Source organism: Camellia sinensis, chromosome 10 (genome assembly GCF_055761805.1).
Source record: "Camellia sinensis isolate YWXY chromosome 10, ASM5576180v1, whole genome shotgun sequence".
NCBI classification, from domain to species: Eukaryota; Viridiplantae; Streptophyta; class Magnoliopsida; order Ericales; family Theaceae; genus Camellia; species Camellia sinensis.
The window spans coordinates 3,907,023-3,926,177 of NC_138970.1; the positions used below are offsets into that span (position 1 = coordinate 3,907,023).

General features: G+C 30.7%; 1 pseudogene across 1 annotated transcript; it reads right to left on the bottom strand.

The window, feature by feature from the left end:
* Positions 1–1,083: 1,083 nt before the first annotated feature.
* LOC114307042 (dirigent protein 22 pseudogene) lies at positions 1,084–1,908 on the bottom strand (annotated as a pseudogene). Its single transcript, XR_014341550.1, has one exon. The product of XR_014341550.1 is annotated as a dirigent protein 22 pseudogene (transcript).
* Positions 1,909–19,155: the final 17,247 nt, after the last annotated feature.

The window sequence follows — 19,155 nt, forward strand, 5'->3', positions numbered from 1 at the left end:
ATTTTATTATAATATTTTATTACACATCTTTTTATAAAAAATTAAAAAGCTATCAAAAATATATATATTTTTTTTCTCTATTTTTTTAACCAAAAAATCAAAAAATATACTTAAAATAGTATATCCTAAACAACCACTAAAACAATGATGAAGAACCTGTGTTAAGATTTTCTCTTTTTTTATGAACAGAAAAATTCCAATTAAACTGGAATTCAAAGAAAGACAAATGACAAGAACTCAAGGAGGATGAGATACTCCATCCAACGGTGAGAAATCTCCTATACAAGCACAAGTAGTCAAATAAGCTGCCCCATTACACCTTTAGATTATACTTACAATAAAATATCACACATTAATTAAAAGATAAAAAATTTTCATAATACATTTCATAATATTTTTTTCATAATTCCTAACATTACTCTTAGCTATTTTGGGATGCGAACACATACAACTTCACATAGCTTTGGGATAAATTAAAAAAAGTTAAAATGTTAAAAATTTATTAAAAAAATTAAAAATTTTAAATTATTTAAGGGTAACTTGTGAGGGAAAGCCACTAAGGTAAAATTATTATTTTGTCTTTTGAATTCAAAAAGCTAAAAGTCAAAAAGTTAAAAGGGTAAAATAGTCATTTTAATTTTATTATAATATTTTATTACACATCTTTTATAAAAAATTCAAAAATTATTCCAAACATAACAATTTTTTTTTTCTATTTTTTTAATCAAAAAATACACCTACACAGCACATCTCAACAACTACTTAGCTCTTTTGGGAAGGGCTAAAAAGAGCTAGCTTTTGATTTTTTTTCTATTTTTGGTTACCTTATCTCTCACATTTTTTACTCATAAAAAGATAAAATAAATTAAAAAAATCAAAAAATCAACTTTTTACCAACTTTTCAAAACACTCCGATATCCTTAAGAATATATAACTCCACATTCCAGGGAAACATTTTCCGAAACACACAACTGAATAACTTTCTTATTTTATTTTTTCAATCCTTGCAAAATGCTCTTAAAACTTTCAAAAATAATAATACATAAGTAGTAAAATGTCAAATAACAATTATACATAAACAGATTTCTTATCAAAATTTTTTTATCACTAGACTTAAAAATATAAATCACACATGTAAACATTAATATAAATCTTATTACATTCGTATCCAATAGAAAATCAAATTTTAAAAAAAAAATCTCAATTTTTAAAGAGTATTTTTCTATTTTCTGTGGACTTGGAAACTAAAACAAGTGGTCAATAATGGAGGACATAGACATTGTACTCCACAACAGCATCACCACTGGTAAAGTTAACCGAGTGAGTCTCGGCATGAGCATACCCTCTTGCAAATCTGAAAAGTCCACTCCCTCCGACCACCGGCAACTCTCTCACCGTCGAAAGCACAGTGTTTCGACCCAAAATACTAAGATTGCTTCCATTGTACTTCCCTTCTGTGAAAGCAAAGTTAAGAACCATCAAGAAACCTAACTCATTCAGTGATGCAGAGGCATAGATTCCCTGTGCTCTTCCCACTTGTTTGGAGCTCAGTTCAGGCTTTATTGTCAACGGGTCGTCCATCATGACCACGGCTCCGAAAAAGGTTGGGGATTTGTTTGTCATAGGAGCCTCTGCAACTCGGATTGCGGTTGCGTTTTTGCCGGAGACGATGTCGTGGAAGTAGAAGTGGAGGTGGCTGAGCTTTTCTTTTTTGAGCCCTAGTTTTTTCTGGGAGAGGTTTCTTGAGAATTCTTGAGCTTTTGTCGCTATGAGGAGGGAGAAGAAGAAGATGGTGAAGCTGGTGGAGGTGACGTTTGGGATGGCTTTGGCCATGGTGGGGAAATAAAGGGTGGTAAGGTTTTCAAGGAAGAAAAGAGGTGGAGGACCAAATGGAATTGGGTGTTGCTTTATAGTGAAATTTATCAATCAACCATTTAACAAGGGTATCTCAAAAAAAATGTATATATATTTAAAAAAGAAAAAATTGCCAGTAAATTCAAGTTGAAGAGTGTGTTAAACATTAAATCAAAAAATTAATCTTATTTATTAAGAATGACACGTTGAAAAGTAGTCAAAAATGAGGCAATGGATGGCAGTGAAGTGTGACAAATAAGTGTAAAAAATGAGGCAATGGATGGCAATGTAGTGCGGCAAATAAGTGATATTAAACAGATAAATTAATAGATAAAAGTGACAAGTATACAAATAGTGTGACATTTGAATACATAGTTGCACAAATATGTGATACGTATACAAATAATGAAATATTTAAACAAATAAATAATATTTGACCAAATAGACAAGTTAATAAATTTTGAACAAAGAGATTGTTTTTTAGACAAATAATATTCTTTTAGCGTAAAAAAAATTTAAACTTGGCCTATTGACTCAAGAGTTCCAGGAACCTCTCACATGAGTGTTTTTTAAATAAATATTTAAAAAATTAAATAGTTAAAATTTATTTTAAATATAAGTCTCATTTTATAGAATTAAATCTAAATCCTACACAAAAATTCTAAGTGACTTCTTGACATTTTCTGGTGTTCTAGCTTTATTGTTAACCAATTGGGTTCTAGATGGTCAGATCCATAACCCTCCCAACAAGTTAGAAGTCTTTGGTCAGACGACCTAAAAGTTATTGGTTCGATCATTAACGGTATGGTTTAAAATTCTATTTTGCATTGTTGATTGAGAGAACATAGGACTTTTAAGTATGTTAATTACATACTATATATGAAACAAAAAAATTACATGTAGTTGGAGATTAATCAGAACGAAATCACACACTTCCATGAAAAAAATAAATAAATAAATTTACAGACACACATGAGAAAGGAAAAGTTTTATAAATTTTTTTAATTTGTACAATATTATTCAATTTTATAGAATATTTTGGAATGTAAGTTAAAAGTTGATTTTTTTTACTTTCTTTTTAAAAAAACATATAAAAATGTTGAGAAGAGATTTAACTTAAAAAAGTTAAAAAATTAACTTTTAACCTACTTACTAAAATGTGATATGTCTTTAGGATATTGGTTTGGTAAATCCTACATTTCAATTATTATTATTATTATTATTATTATTATTTAAAACATTGGTGGGAGAGAATCAAAATTGTGACCTCCCAAGGAGGAACACACATTTTGGCAACTGTATAAGCCATTTAGCTTTCATGTTTTTGTACATCAATAATAACAAATCAAACAATTAATATCTAGTACTCAAATTTAATGATTGAAGCATTACTGTCACCAAATATACAAAATGTGTCACTCAAATTTGTAGCAATAATAATTTGTATAATTTTTGGCGAAATCAATTTTTGAGTATGGACTACGGTCAAGTTTGGCGTGAATTACAAGCACAAATTATGAAATAAGAGAGGTTCCAAAGAGAATAGCCATATGCTCCTTAAAATATAAAGTTTGGTCTATTCTCTATTCTCTCTCTTTTCTTTTTCATTTTTTCTTTTTTTTTCCCTTTGAAAATTCAAGCTTTGCATGGAAAACATGTATGTATAGGGCCCAATTGGAAAGTTGGCTATTTTAATTGTCTTTTACACTTTTTGATTATTTTAACCTTGTTAAAAAGTTGTATTTGGAAAGTTGATTTTTTTTTTAATTTTTATAGTTAATTTGATAGTTTTTTTAAAAAAAAAATGAAATAATTATGATTTAAATATGTCGTTTTGTCTTATTAATTATTTTATTTTATTTTATTTTTATTGATTATTTTAACTAAAAAAGTTATTGCCAAACATGAGCTTAAGGTTAGGTGACATGAATTTGAGTGAAGCCGATCTTTGACAGTAAGATTTTATATAAAAATGATTAAGAAAAAAAAAAAAAAAGAGAGAGAGAGAGAGAGTGAAATTAGGTTATGTTTGATTTGATTTTCAAAAAGTAGCATTAGAAACTTTTTCCAAAAATTTAAAAATTAAATTGGTGAAATAAATAAAAATAATGAAAAACACTTATCATTTTTATATAATTTTATTTTTTGGGAGGACAAAAATAATTTTTTAAATTTTAAAATAATATTTTTATATTTCTTTTTATCAAATTAGTTTCCATTTTTTCAAAAAAAAATCTAAAACACAAACCAAACAAGGCCTGGGCCTTTTAATTTTATTTTATTTTTTGTTATTTCTTATATATTTTCAACAATAATAAGTTAAAAAATGACATTTTCCATTGTTCTGATTTAGCAGATAATTTGGAACTCATTCATCAGTTTTTTGCATACCCCCAAAAAAAAAAAAAAAAAAAATCAACAAGATTGGAAAAACGTAAAGCAGTTCCTGGACTTTCATTTTTCCAAAATTAATTAATTAAGTAGTGTGCATCAAAAGAATTAGATAAATAATATAAATTGTAGGATCGAGTGCTTTCGATCTTTTTGTTTTTACTTTGCCCCTACTCAAAGAATGTGTTACTTTTTTTTTATTGATTCACAATCATAAGACATCAAAGTTTTTTATTTTTAGAATCCATATTTTTGTAGTTGTGTTTAGTTTTGATTACGAATAATAGAAGGAACAGCTAGAGTTATATGAATAATTTGGAAAGAAAAAATTGGAAAAAGCCTCAACCTGATAATTTAAACTTTTAATTTTTTGTTTTATGTAATTCAATTTTTTTTTAAAATATTTATTTGAGTAAAGGGTAAATCTCATAAAGTATACACAAAGATGCATAGTGGTAGGACAAAGAGTTCCATTTGAATAGCTAAAGGCTAAAGCAAATCACACTAATTTTCTTTCAACAACTAAAGGGTAATCCCGAAAAATGCTTCGGATCGACCCCCAATGAAGTGGCGCGATATGATTGGATAAAAAAAAAATTGTTTTATTTATTTATTTATTTTTTTTAAGTTTCAGCCAGGCTCCACCTCACTGGGGGTGCGACCCCCACTGGGGGTCTGCAGCAACTCTCGGGTAATCCCTATCTCTTTTTCTAACTTTTGACCATTAAAATGAATTTAAATTTTATGAAAAGGAGCTCTAAGAGCATTCATATCAAATTCTTTAATTTTTTAGTCAAATTAAAGTTGTTTCATTATTTTAGCTACTCATCTTTTAGCACCTACTGCATCAAACTCTTTATTTTAACTTATTCTTATTAAAATTATTTTCTTATTGTGTTTCTTAGTCTTTCTTTTTTTATTAAATTGATAAGTTATCAACCAAATAATTCTTAAAAAAAGAAAAAAAAAATATTGCCGTTGATTGGTCGGACTTCCAGGCAGACATCCGATAACACACAAGTAGTGATAAACAGTGTCTCACTTGTTGTAACGAGTTACTGTAATGTTCGTAAATTTTGATGAGCTACTAGCAAGTTTAATGCGATTGATTTTTTTAAGTTATTAAGCCTCCGTTTGGGAAGTGGGTTGGCTTTTTGGCTATTTTAGCCTGGGCTATTTTAGCCTGGTTTGGGAAGGGCTTTTTTGATTTTTTTTGTGAGAGAGGATTGTAATGATTATGGGTTGAATTTGATGTTTTGTTTTTTGTGGCTAAAATAGCCTATTTTGTTTTTTGTGGCTATTTTAGCCCCAAATCAAGTTCCCAAACAATGCCTAACTAAAAAATAAGTTTGAAGAATTTGATGCAGATGCTCTAAATAACAAGTTTAATGCGATTGATTTTTTGAAGTTATTAACTAAAAAATAAGTTTGAAGAGCTAAATACAAATGCTCTAAATAGGTGTTATCTAACCAACTCGTCTAGTTTTTGTTTAGATGAAAACCAACTGGGCTAGTTTAATTGTTCATTGTCATAATTTTTGTCCCTGAAAAAAGATTAAAAAAATATTCAGCTTGTTTGTTTTTATTTTTTAAAAAATACTTTTTAAAAAATTCTACTTTCTTATTTTTTGTGTTTTTTTGTTTTTACTGAATTTTTTTAATATTTTAAATAATTTTTTTACTTTTTAGACACACCTAACATAAATACACCTAAAAAGTAAAAAAATTGTAAAAAAAAATCATTTAAAAATTCACTAAATATAAAAAATATAAAAAATACAAGAATTCAGTATATTTTTTTATATTTTTATGTATTTATTAATTTTTTAAAATATTTTTTCACAAATTTTTTACTTTTTAGATACATCTAGGTAACGTATATCTAAAAAAATAAAAAAAAAATATTTAAATTTTAAAAATATTCACTAAAAAAACACAAAATTAAAAAATTTAATTTTTAAAAAATTTAATTTAAAAAACTCAAACCAAACGGACTGACTATTTCTTCTAATGAGTTCCTGCTAGTATGAGTTATTTTCCGCGTCAGTGGTGGGTATTGATTGTTGGACTTATAAAAATATAAAAATATAAAAATAATCTCTGACAATTAATTAAAAAAAAATGCTATCTTGTCTTTCAGTCACCAAATCTTTTTATTTATTTGTTTATTTTTGTGATTTCTTTTTTTTTTTTTTTTTGTCATTAGGAAAAACACAAAAAGCTCGTGTTGCCAAATCATTTTAATTAAAAGAAATGATATAAAAACCATCAGTGTTTTTTTAATTATTATTATTTTTTAAATGAGAAAAATAATAACACAACTCAAATTACTCTATGAGAGTAGTAATATTAGAAATACAAAATCAAATACAAAATGAAACTCAATCCTCTCAAAAGGTGTAGGTTCTATATGTGAGTTCCACACATGTTCATCTCATCCTTTATGAGAGGATTGTGTCTCATTTTGTATTTAATTTCTGTGCACATAGACTTACTCCGGAAGTAAGAATGCTGTTGTGAGCAACTCACAGTAGCTTCATGTAGTGTTCCGGTAGAGGTTTTTCCCGAGTTTTTTTTTTATAAAATGAACCGTTCATATTATAGGATTCGTTGATTAGATCACCTATACAAAAAATAAATTAATTAAACATCTATAACTCTGTAACAAGAGCATATTTATTTTTAAAAAAAATAAACGACTAATTTTATCTTTATAATTTTTTAAAAATAATTAACATTTGATCATGAAATTATAAATTTTTAATTAATTTAATTTTTTTATATAAATAATATATTCAATAAATTTTATAATATAAATAATTTAAATAAATAATATATTCAATAAATTTTATAATATAAATAATTTAAATTATCAAAATATAATAAAAAAGGCGTCCACGAAATCCCCCAGAAGGCTGCTGTGGTTTGCTCAGCATCCACAAATCCGATTACTTTAATGTCTTAAAAAAGGCAAGCAAATCCCAGACCTCGAAGATGGAAGATGACCTACCCACTTTCTTCTTTATTGAAGAAATTATGGTTGCTTTATAGCCGTTCGATGTGAGACGAAAGGACTAGATGGCACCACGTGGAAATTGAAAAGTCAGATGAAGATTTGGGTGCTGGAGTCCAAGAGAGAAAAAGAATCTTTGAAAATGTGTCCAAATAGATGGAGAGAAAATTTTTTAGGTGATTGGCACAAACCATTTTAAAATTCAAACTTTTTTTTATCTTGTCTTTTTATGCCAGGTAAAAGTTAAAAAACGGAGAAAATTTTATTTCAATGATAGTTTTAAAAAATAATTATAAATCAGTGATAAATTATCACTGATTCATAATTTTTTTTTAAATTTTTTTTTAAAATTTGTGCCCAAAATTTTTACTTTTTATTATTTTATTTTTTGTCATTAAATTTTTTTTTTTTCAGGGTCATCTTATATAATATATAAGAGCTTAAAGTGAAGTTTTTTTAACTATTTTTTTAAAACTGTTAAAAATTCAATTACAAGACCAAACTATAAAAATAAGGAAAATGAGTGGGAGCACTAATTAGTGCTATCACTAATGATGTGGCAATAGGTCTTACTATGAATGATTTGATGTTTTGGCCTTGGTGTTGTATTTTTTTTCTTTTTTTATTGAGTGTCATGTCATTAGTGGTCTTTTTAAAGCTCCAAAATTAGTGGTCTCTATCATTGTTGTAAAAATAATGAGCTCTATTAGCTAAACTATGACTATTAAATTGAAGTACCACATGGACTAGTTTTTTAGAGGAATAATAGTATATGTACCAATTAGTGTATTAATTAGTATATTAATGGATGATAAGGCATAATGTTTTTAAAGTTTTCAAATATTAGGTCTCGTTTGGCATAACCTATATAATCCATCTTTTTATCTTTTTATCTTTTTTTCATCACATCACCTCTCTATTTTTCTGCATATCTTTTCGTAAAAAGACAAAAAGTACACTTTTTTAGGACACCCCAAACCAACCCTTAGTGTTATATTGTGTTTAGATCATGAATGCGGGTAACATTAAAAAATTAAAAATAATGTGAGATAAATGTGAATGAAATATAAGTCAATTTTTTTTTTTTTTTCATTTTCTTTCCAAATCTCTAATATTGTTAAGGGTTTACCACTACTCCATCAATTCGAATCCCTGACATCTCACTCACCGCACCCAAAGATGTTGTTACTAGACCATTGAGTTGCACCCTAACGTTTTTCCAAATAGTTATTAGTATAATTTCTTCCCAAGTTTTTCCTTAGATTCTTTGGAATTTCCTTTTAAGTGTCATTTCCAAAAGTATTTGAAATGTATCCCATAATTTTTAAAATAATATTATACCAAATCAAACACATTTTTTTCCTGCATTTTCTTGTTATAACTACTGTTTAGAATCATCAAAGGGAAAAGGAAAATATGAGATCTCCAGGATGGAAGATGGATGGAAGGTGACCTAACCTTCCCAATTTGTCTTCATTATTTGAAGAAATTATGGTTGCTTTATAGCCGTCCAATTTGAGATGGGCACAGTGTGGAAAATTGAAAAGTCGAAGCCTTAAAAAAATATGGGAGTGAAGGCCATAGGAAATTCCCCATGTTTGACTTACCTCACATATAAGTTTTTTTTTTTTTTTAAAAAAAAAAAAACTAAAAGTCTGGACTAACTTGCATATACTTTTGATTAACTTAAGAATTCTGAAATTAACGATCAAACAAACCTTTAATTATCTTTTAGGATGACTCAAACTTGTGTCATATATAATTTACAATCAATCAAAAAAGAGCCAATAACAGAATCAATCATATCAAACAATCTTGATCATACATATCAAATGGTACAATCTATCATAAAAAGCTTACAATTTCATTAGATTATTCTACTTAGATTTTTTGTGGTTGATTTTTATAGTTTAGTCATGTGTCTATCCACTTGCTGATAAGATGTGCACTTTTTTTAACTTTTTAAAACCTTCATCAGGATTTACCTTCCTTTACTATATTAATGGCACTTTATACTCAATAATTTGTTAAACTGGTAAAAAAAAAATTTTTTTTTTTTTGATGGGATGTTAAAGTTGTAATTTGTCCATAAAATTAAAAGTGCTACTACTTTGTAACTAATAATTTTATAAAAATTATATTTGAAAAATTATAGTTTGTGTTTTTATTTTTAGAAATTATTGAGGAATACGGTAAAAAAAAAAAAAAGTGTAAAGTGCAAATTGAAACTTCTAATTTTACAAGGGCAAAGTTCACCTTCGGTAAAATTATAAGGGCTGAAGTGCCATTATCAACCCTTCTACATTAATCTTCAACAAGGTTTGGGCTAAGTTTGACTTCATAAGGGCCGATCAATGCTGACAAGGTCTACAATTCATGCCCAACCAAACCAATGGACACCCTGGGTGTCCATTAGAGGCCAGTGGCATCTTTGGTCATTTGGGCTTACATTTAAAGACCAATTATGGGGTAGACAATGAAATCCATTTACAAACAAAGGATCTTGATCAATGTATTATGTATTCTTCTCTCTAATCTCTCTACAAACTACAAGTGGTGTTTTGAGAGGATTTTGGGTTGTGCAACCAAAAACACTTGATAAAAATACACTCATTATTCGATTCGCTCACTTTTGTTAAGCAACAATTACAAACACATAAATGTTCCATAATTAAAAAAAAGTACATAATTGTTGCGGTAAGGTCCACACTCCATTAGGATGAATGTATTATTATACTTTTTTTTCTTTTCATGTTCTTTTTTTATTTATAGAAAAGATAGTAATGTTGAACAATCTTTACTGTACTTAAATAAATCAATTCTGTTTAGGTACTAAACGACAAACGGAATACAAAAGAAAAATAAGAAATGAGAGAAAATATTTGATTACAAAAATTAAACTAGAAATAAAATTAAATAAATAAAAACAGATTTTATTTTGTTACTAAAACAAAATTAAAATCTGATTTAAATAAACAAATAAAACAGAAAATAAATTAAACAACTTACTTGATTAATTTCTTCGAATAATAATCTGATCAAGTCCAATGTTCAACACTGTGTCCTTAAGATAGATTCGTCCTCTCCACGGTGCTTTCAGAATGTGGACGTCTATCTCTCAGGATAAAATGATCAATCAACAAAAAAAATGCAGCACTGCAATTTATTTGTTCAACGAACACACTTAGTGTATACACTCTTTTACACAGAAAAATACTGGAATAAATGCAGCAAAATGCAGAGAAGAATTGCAGCGAGGATGGACGAAAATTGGAGTAAAGAAACAAATGAGAGACTTGTCTATTTATAGGAGAATTTATGGCTGTTGGGTTTGAATTAAATAGATGCAAAACCTGTTTGAACAGGTATACCTGTTCAATTTGAATAAACAGACACGAACCTATTAGATTCAAATTTGAACAGATAAAAATCGAAGGGTCCTGTTTGGGTTTAGGGAAAAATCGGAACAGTTTAATTCCAGAATTAATTTCAATTCTGGACAGTCGGACAGATTTTATTTCAAAAAATAAAATTAAACCCAAATGTTTTTTGCCCAAAAGAATTAGTATTTGGCCGAACAAGCCCAACCTAACCACACACCCGCGCCCAAGCCCAGGCCCAACCCAACCCGCCCGGGCGGATGAACGGTGGCGGCACGCGTGTGTGGTGATTTTTAGATCCAATGGGTCTAGCCCATTTTGCCCATAACCTCTCTCTCTACAAAACTTGGGTATCCCTTGGGGCACAACCCAAGTTCCAATCCTATATCTTATAAACCCACTCAAAACTTCCCACCAAATCAATGTGGAACAAGCTATTTTTCATCCTTTAAGGATTTTCCACAAAACTCCATTTTCATGGAGCACACTTTGGCTACAATTTCTCATTCACTCAATAATGGTTTTGAGCAACCAAATATACCACGTAAATCACAACGCGACATAGAACGCGTTACCACTTTGACCCATGAAAATCGACGCTCGGGTCCTACCTAAAAAATAGACTAAACTTAGAAAAAAATTCTGGTTAGAATTTTTCCATCCATTTCTAACAATCTCCCACATGAATGGAATTTGATGACAACAGAAATGCAACAATATGCAGACTTTGTTGAAAGAGTATAAATCGAAAATATCTTGCATCAGGATAGGCAGCTTTCGGCCTTGAACCTTCTCTAGTGATAACCTATCGGATTTACTAGCTAACCAATAAACGCGATGCCTTGAATTGTTCAGCCATTTGTGTAAGCCAAGACAATAGATTTCACACAAAATATCTTCTAACACATCTTGGTTCTCACTGTTGTGTTCATTTTGGCCTTGAATGCTCCTGATTTTTATGAGTGCTTCTAGAGAATTTAGCCTCTTCATTCTCATAGAACCGGCCCCAGTTCAACACTCATATATGTGATTCTTATTGTGAGTATCTCATTATACTCGTCTTGATTTTATGCTTAAATCAAGATATAAGTAATCATTAAAAGCAAAGCTTATCCTTATACCCCTGCAGACAATACATGTTGCAGATATCACTCTCACCATAGGAATGGGTAGGGAATTTTAATCCCTTGGTGATTTCTCGTGAGCCACACATAATTTAGTTGTCCCTTTGAACTTAGTTCTTGGGATCTCCAGTCATATAAGTAGGGTTACCATTATGATGACTCTTATGTAATAGGCTTTAACCCCATCCCCTTCGATGAACTATACACTTGCTCTTTTGTCAAACATTTTGTTAACGGGTCTGCAATATTCTCTTTAGATTTTATATAATCTATTGAGATTATTCCATTTGACAACAATTGCCTTATGGTATTATGTCAACGACGAATATGTCGTGACTTACCATTATACATATGATTTTGTGCCCTGTCTATTGCAGATTGACTATCACAATGAATGCAAATAGCTGACACAGGTTTTGGCCACATTAGAATGTTTTCTAAGAAGTGACGAAGCCATTCTGCTTCTTCCCCTGCTTTGTCTAAAGCAATGAACTCGAATTCCATTGTGGATCATACTATGAATGTTTGTTTTGTGGATTTCCGAGAAACAGCAGCATCTCCTAGAGTAAAGACATATCCACTTGTGGATTTTGAATCTTTAGTATCTGATATCCAATTTGCATCACAATAACCTTCGAGTACTGCTGGATATCGAGTAAAATTCAAACCATGATCACGGGTGAATCTTAAATATCTAAGAACCTGAATGATCGCCTTCCAATGGTTTCTCCGGGGTTACTAGTGTACTTACTCAATTTACTGATAGCATAAGCTATATCAGGACGAGTACAATTCATTTGGTACATTAGGCTTCCAATGATTTGAGAGTATTTTAACTGAGACACCGCATCACCTTTATTTTTCGATAAATAAAGACTAATATCTACAAGTGTTCTTGCTACATTCATATCATCCTTGATAAATTTATCAACAATTTTCTCAATATAATGAGATTGAAATAATGCAAATCCGTCAGATGTTTTAGTATTTTTCATTCCTAATATAACATCTGCGACCCCCGTATCCTTCATATCAAATCTTTTGTTAAGCATTTGTTTAGTTGATTTGATCATGTTTTGACTACTTTCAATGATAAGCATGTCATCCACATAAAGACAAACTATGACATATTCTTGGTCAGTCTTTTTAACATAGACGCATTTGTTATATTCGTTTATCTTAAACCCATTAGTAAGCATTGCATGATCAAATTTTTCATGCCATTACTTAGGTGCTTGTTTTAATCCAGAGATTTTACAAGCCGACAAACTTTCTTTTCTTGCTCCGGTACTACACACCCTTCGGGTTGCTCCATATAGATCTCTTCATTTAGATCACCATTTAAGAAAGCTGTCTTAACATCCATTTGATGTATTTCTAAATTAAACAACACTGCTATAGCAATAAGCATGCGAATTGATGTTATTCTTGTCACAAGGGAATATGTGTCAAAATAGTCCAGACCTTCCTTTTGTCTGTAACCTTTAACTACATGTCTTGCTTTATACTTGTCAATTGAACCATCTGCTTTCATTCTTCTCTTGAATATCCATTTATATCCAAGACGTTTAGAACCTGGTGGAAGATCCACAAATTCCCAAGTATGATTTTGCATAATGGATTCAATTTCATTATTAACAGCCTCTTTCCACAAAGGTGCTTCAGGACCTGTCATTGCTGCCTTAAAGCTTTGAGATTCATTTTCTAACAGGTATGTTAGGAAACCTGGACCAAAGGATTTTGATGTTCTCGCTCTCTTACTTCTTCTTTGTTCATCATCAGTTAAATCTTGTTGGTCGAGACCATTACTGGTCTCTTGTGTTTGATTGTCATTAGTCTCTTGACTTTGTGTACAATCATAAGTTCTTTTCTGTGAACTTAATTCCTGTCCTTTCTTATAAGGAAAGGCATGTTAAAAAAACACAGCATTCATTGACTCTATAATAGTGTTTACATTTATATCAAGTATTTCTGATTTATAAGTCAGAAACCGATATGCACTACTATTCTGAGCATAACCAATAAACACACAATCTCCTGTTTTTGGTCCAATCTTAGTCTTTTTAGGAACAGGAACTTCAACTTTTGCCAAACACCCCCACACTTTTAAGTATTTGTAAAAGGCGGTCGACCTTTCCACAATTCATAAGGAGTGTTGTTGGTTTTCTTGTGGAGTATTCTGTTAAGAACATAATTAGTAGATAATATTGCTTCCCCCCACAAGTTCTATGGTAAGCCTGAACTTAGTAACATGGCATTCATCATTTCTTTTAGAGTTCTATTCTTCATTTCAGCAATTCCATTTCGCTGTGGAGAATAGGGTGCTGTAGTTTGGTGAATAATGCCATGTTGTGCACAAAATTCATTTAATTGTGCATCATATTCACCACCCCTATCATTTCTAACCATTTTAATGGTTTTACCAAGTTGATTTTCAACTTCTGTTTTGTAAAATTTAAACATTTCTAGGGCTTCATCTTTACTTATAAGTAAATAAACATAACAATATATTGTGCAATTATCGATAAATGTTATAAAATACTTTTTACCTACTCTAGTTTGAATAAATTTAAGATCACATACGTCTGTATGAATTAATTCTAGAGGTTCGGTTTTTCTTTCAACTGATTTAAATAGAACCTTAGTTAGTTTCGTTTCTACACAAATTTCACATTTATGATCAAGATCAATTTCAAAATTTGATATATAATCGAAACCAATTAATCTACGTAAAGCATCAAAATTTACATGTCCTAATCTACAATGCCATAAATTCGACTCAAGAATATAATCAAAAGATGTGTTATTCTTATTCATAGCAACTTTTGGTACAACTGTCATTACATTCAATTTAAAGAGACCATCACTTATGTATCTCTTACCAACATACATACCACTCTTTGTTAATACAAATTTATCAGACTCAAATAGAAGCCTAAAACTATTTTTACTTAACAAAGAGCCAAAAACCAAATTCTTCCGGATGTCAGATACATGTAGTACGTTGTTGAGGGTCAGTTCTTTCCCTGATGTCATCTTCAAAATCACCTTTCTTTGTCCAGCCACAGTAGAAGTAGAAGAATTTTTCATAAAAAGTTGTTCACCATTTGCAGCTTCATTATAGATAGTGAACATCTTCTTGTCCACTCATATGTGACGAGTTGCTCCAGTGTCAAGCCACCACTCCTTGGGATTTTCAACCAAATTAGCCTCAGATACCACAGCAGAGAGGTTGATGTCATTCACCCCGTCAGAGATGTAATCTAGTTCAGTTATATTGGCCTGATTGGTAGTCTTCTTGCTTGTACTTTTGCGATCCTTCTTAGGGCAGTGGCAGTCAGAAGCTCGATGTCCAGTCTTACCACAGTCATAGCATTTTCCTTTGAACTTCTTGTTGCCATTGTTGTCGCGTTGTTTAGGACCATCTCTAGTAAACTTCCTCTTTTTGTTATGTGGTTTGTGAACTTGTTCAACCACATTAGCCTTGGACTCAATGGGATTTTTCCCATTCCTCTTTTCAGCCTTTCGGTTATCTTCCTCAATTCTCAATCTTACGATCAATTCATCCATGATCATCTCTTTACATTGATATTTTAAATAATTTTTGAAATCTTTCCAAGCCGATGGTAACTTTTCCGCTAGAGTAGCGACTTGGAAAGACTCGCTAGGAGACATACCTTCTGAATGAATATCATGCAAAATTATTTAAAAATTTTGAACTTGAGAAATTACCGTTTAGGAGTCTATCATAACAAAGTTCAGAAATTTACCGACAACAAATTTCTTCGTACCGGCATCCTCTGTCTTGTATTTCTTCTCCAAAGAATCCCATAATTCTTTTGCTGACTTTAGAGGGCTGTAAACATTATACAGCATGTTGTCAAGACCATTGAGGGTGTAGTTTCTGCATAGAAAATCTGAATGTTTCCAAACATCTATAGCGGCAACAACTTGCCGATCACTTTCACCCTCTTTAAGTGCTGGAGCCTCTTCATGGAGAAATCGGGCCAAATTTAGAGTTGTAAGATATAACAACATCTTCTGCTGCCATCTCTTAAACTCAATACCGTTAAATTTTTTCGATTTTTCTCCATAATTTATTGGTACTTGAACATGGTTCTGGATAGGGATCAGTGTTGGTGTAACAATTGGAGTACCACTTTCAGTTACAGTTTCAGTTGTAGTAGCCATATTATCTGATTACAAAAAATAAGGAAAAACAAACCACAAATTAATTTTCTAGTTACTAAAACCAAAAAATAAATTATAACACAAAATAATTTTATTTTCCTTGTTACTAAAATCAGAAAAATAAAATACCACAATAATTTTCTGTAACACCAAATAATATTCTGTAATTGTTAATGACACCAGTATATTACTACTAGTTGTCAAAGAAAATAGACAGTATATTGCCACTATCTGTCAAATAGTTTATAAATACTATTTGTATTTTCTAACCAGAATATCACTTTGTGAAAACATAGAAAATTAAATACAACAAAGATAAAAAAAAAGAAAAAAGAAAAAAGATTTGTCTTAAGATTGTTGGACAATCTTTACTGTACTTAAATAAATCAATTCTGTTTGGGTACTAAACGACAAACAGAATACAAAAGAAAAATAAGAAAGGAAATAGAATGTTTGCTTATAAAAATCAAAGTAGAAATAAAATTAAATAAATAAAAACAGATTTTATTTTGTTATTAAAACAAAATTAAAATCTGATTTAAATAAACAAATAAAACAAAAAATAAATTAAACAACTTACTTGATTAATTTCTTCGAATAATAATCTGATCAAGTCTAGTGTTCGACACTGTGTCCTTAAGACAGATTCGTCCTCTCCACGGTGCTTTCAGAATGTGGACGTCTATCTCCCAGGATAAAATGATCAATCAACAAAAAAAATGCAGCACTACAATTTATTTGTTCAACGAACACACCTAGTGTATACACTCTTTTACACAGAAAAATACTAGAATAAATGCAACAAAATGCAGAGAAGAATTGCATCAAGGATGGACAAAAATTGGAGTAAAGAAACAAATGAGATACTTGTCTATTTATATGAGAGTTTATAGCTGTTGGGTTTGAATTAAACATGTGCAAAACATGTTTGAACAGGTATGATACCTGTTCAGTTTGAATAAACAGATACAAACTTGTTAGATTCAAATTTGAACAGATAAAAACCATAGGGTCCTGTTTGGGTGTTGGGAAAAACCGGAACAGTTTAATTCCAGAATTAATTTCAATTTTGGACAGTTGAACAGATTTTATTTCAAAAAATAAAATTAAACCCAAATGTTTTTTGCCCAAAAAGATTAGTATTGGGCTGAACAAGCCCAACCCAACCACACACTAGGGCCCAAGCCTAGGCCCAGCCCGCTAGGACGGCAACGGTGCGCGTATGTGATGATTTTTGGGTCTAATGGGTCTAGCCCATTTTGCTCATAACCTCCCTCTCTACAAAACTTGGGTAGCCCTTGGGGCACACCCCAAGTTTCAATCACATGCCTTATAAACCCACTCAAACCTTCCCACCAAATCAATGTGGAACAAGTCATTTTTCATCCTTTAAGGATTTTCCACAAAAACTTCATTTTCATGGAGCACACTTTGGCTTCAATTTTCCATTCACTCGATAATGGTTTTGAATAACCAAATATATCACGTGAATCACAACGCGGCATAGAATGCGTTACGACTTTGACCTGCGAAAATCGATGCTCGGGTCCTACCTAAAAAATAGACCAAACTTAGAAAAAAATTCTAATTTTACCCAGAATTTTTCCAACAATTTCTAACAAGTAACACATACACATTTAAACACGCACCAAGAGAGAGAGTGGGTATGTGGACCCTACACAGTCACTACACATAAATATACCTAGAAAAATAATGTGTGATTGAGATTAAATTCTTATATGATGAAACATACATCTTAAATGAATCTGAATCATCATACATTAAATGTTTAATGTATTTTTTTATATACAAATTTTGTATACGTAGTAGCATTGCTCTTATAAAATTGCAGCATGCCTTCAAGGTTCCAACCATAAAACCACAATACATAGGATTAATGAAAAGGGTTCGTCTTTGGTCCAGTCCGAGATCGGACTGACGGCTGTTGGGCCCCTGGGGGCCGACCACAGGTCTTGTTTTGATAATTCGAACCGTTCAATGTGTAAAAATCATCGAGTACTATATGGCTGTAAAAAATCACGTTGATCGGATATCGATAGCTATGTGATCAAATCAGTTTTGTATAAAAAAAATGGACAGTGAACAAATTAATAGTTGACAAAAAACTATTTTGATCACATAGCTATCGATATTCGATCAACATGGTTTTTTAGGGGCATATATTATAATATTACTCGACGATTTCTACACATTGAATGGTTCGGATTATCAAAAAAGGACCCGTGATGGGCCCCCACAAGCCCAATAGCATCTTCCAATCCGATCTCGGACTGGACCAAAGCCGGAACCTAATGAAAATTACAATTTTGAAGGCGGCATGTAAGGTGGAGTAGGCTGAAAGAAATGAATATATGCTGAAGCAACAAGGAGACTTGTTTACTTTTCTTATCCAAAAGAACTTTAATCCTCTTTTTGCTTCTATTTTATTTTATTTTTAACAATGTATTTCTTTATTTACACTGGAATGATTAAACCACATGAATATATGAGGATCATTGTTTCATTAATTTTACAATCATAGTAAATAATTCTTTTAATAGTTTTATATTTATCTTCCTTTAAGAATCTCTACTACTTGTGCATATATTGAAGGACTTCGAGTTTGGAACACAAAATTGGAGTTGATAGATGAAGATATTCTATACATTCGTCATCCTCTTCTTATTGCTTATATCACCAGGTTCTCTCTTACCAATGGTTTTGTTTGTCCTTTTAATTTTTCAACTTTTATGATAAACCATTGTTTTGATCACATAGTTAGAACATGTGATCTTTGTATTCATTTTAGTTGTATATAACCTTTGATAGCTAACTCTTGTGCGGCCATTGCAGTTCATGATGCTCATGCCATCAGACTTCCAGAGGACACATGTCAGAAGCTGATTGACTCAAGCAAATGTGAGTTGTAGAAGTGCTCTAAGGATTGTTCCAAGGAACCATATGGCTTGGGAAAATGTACAGGCACCACTTGTATTTGCACTTATTATTGTAAGCAACCACCACAGTGATATGCGTTTCTTTTTTCTTTATTTCCATGGGATAATTAATTGATCATTCAATGGTCTTTGTACAATGATAATTTTAAATAATTTTCCTATCAAGTACAGATATTTCAAAAAAGGAGACGTATATTGGATACTGATACTTTTTGGATACTTGCAGATACATATCGTATACTTCT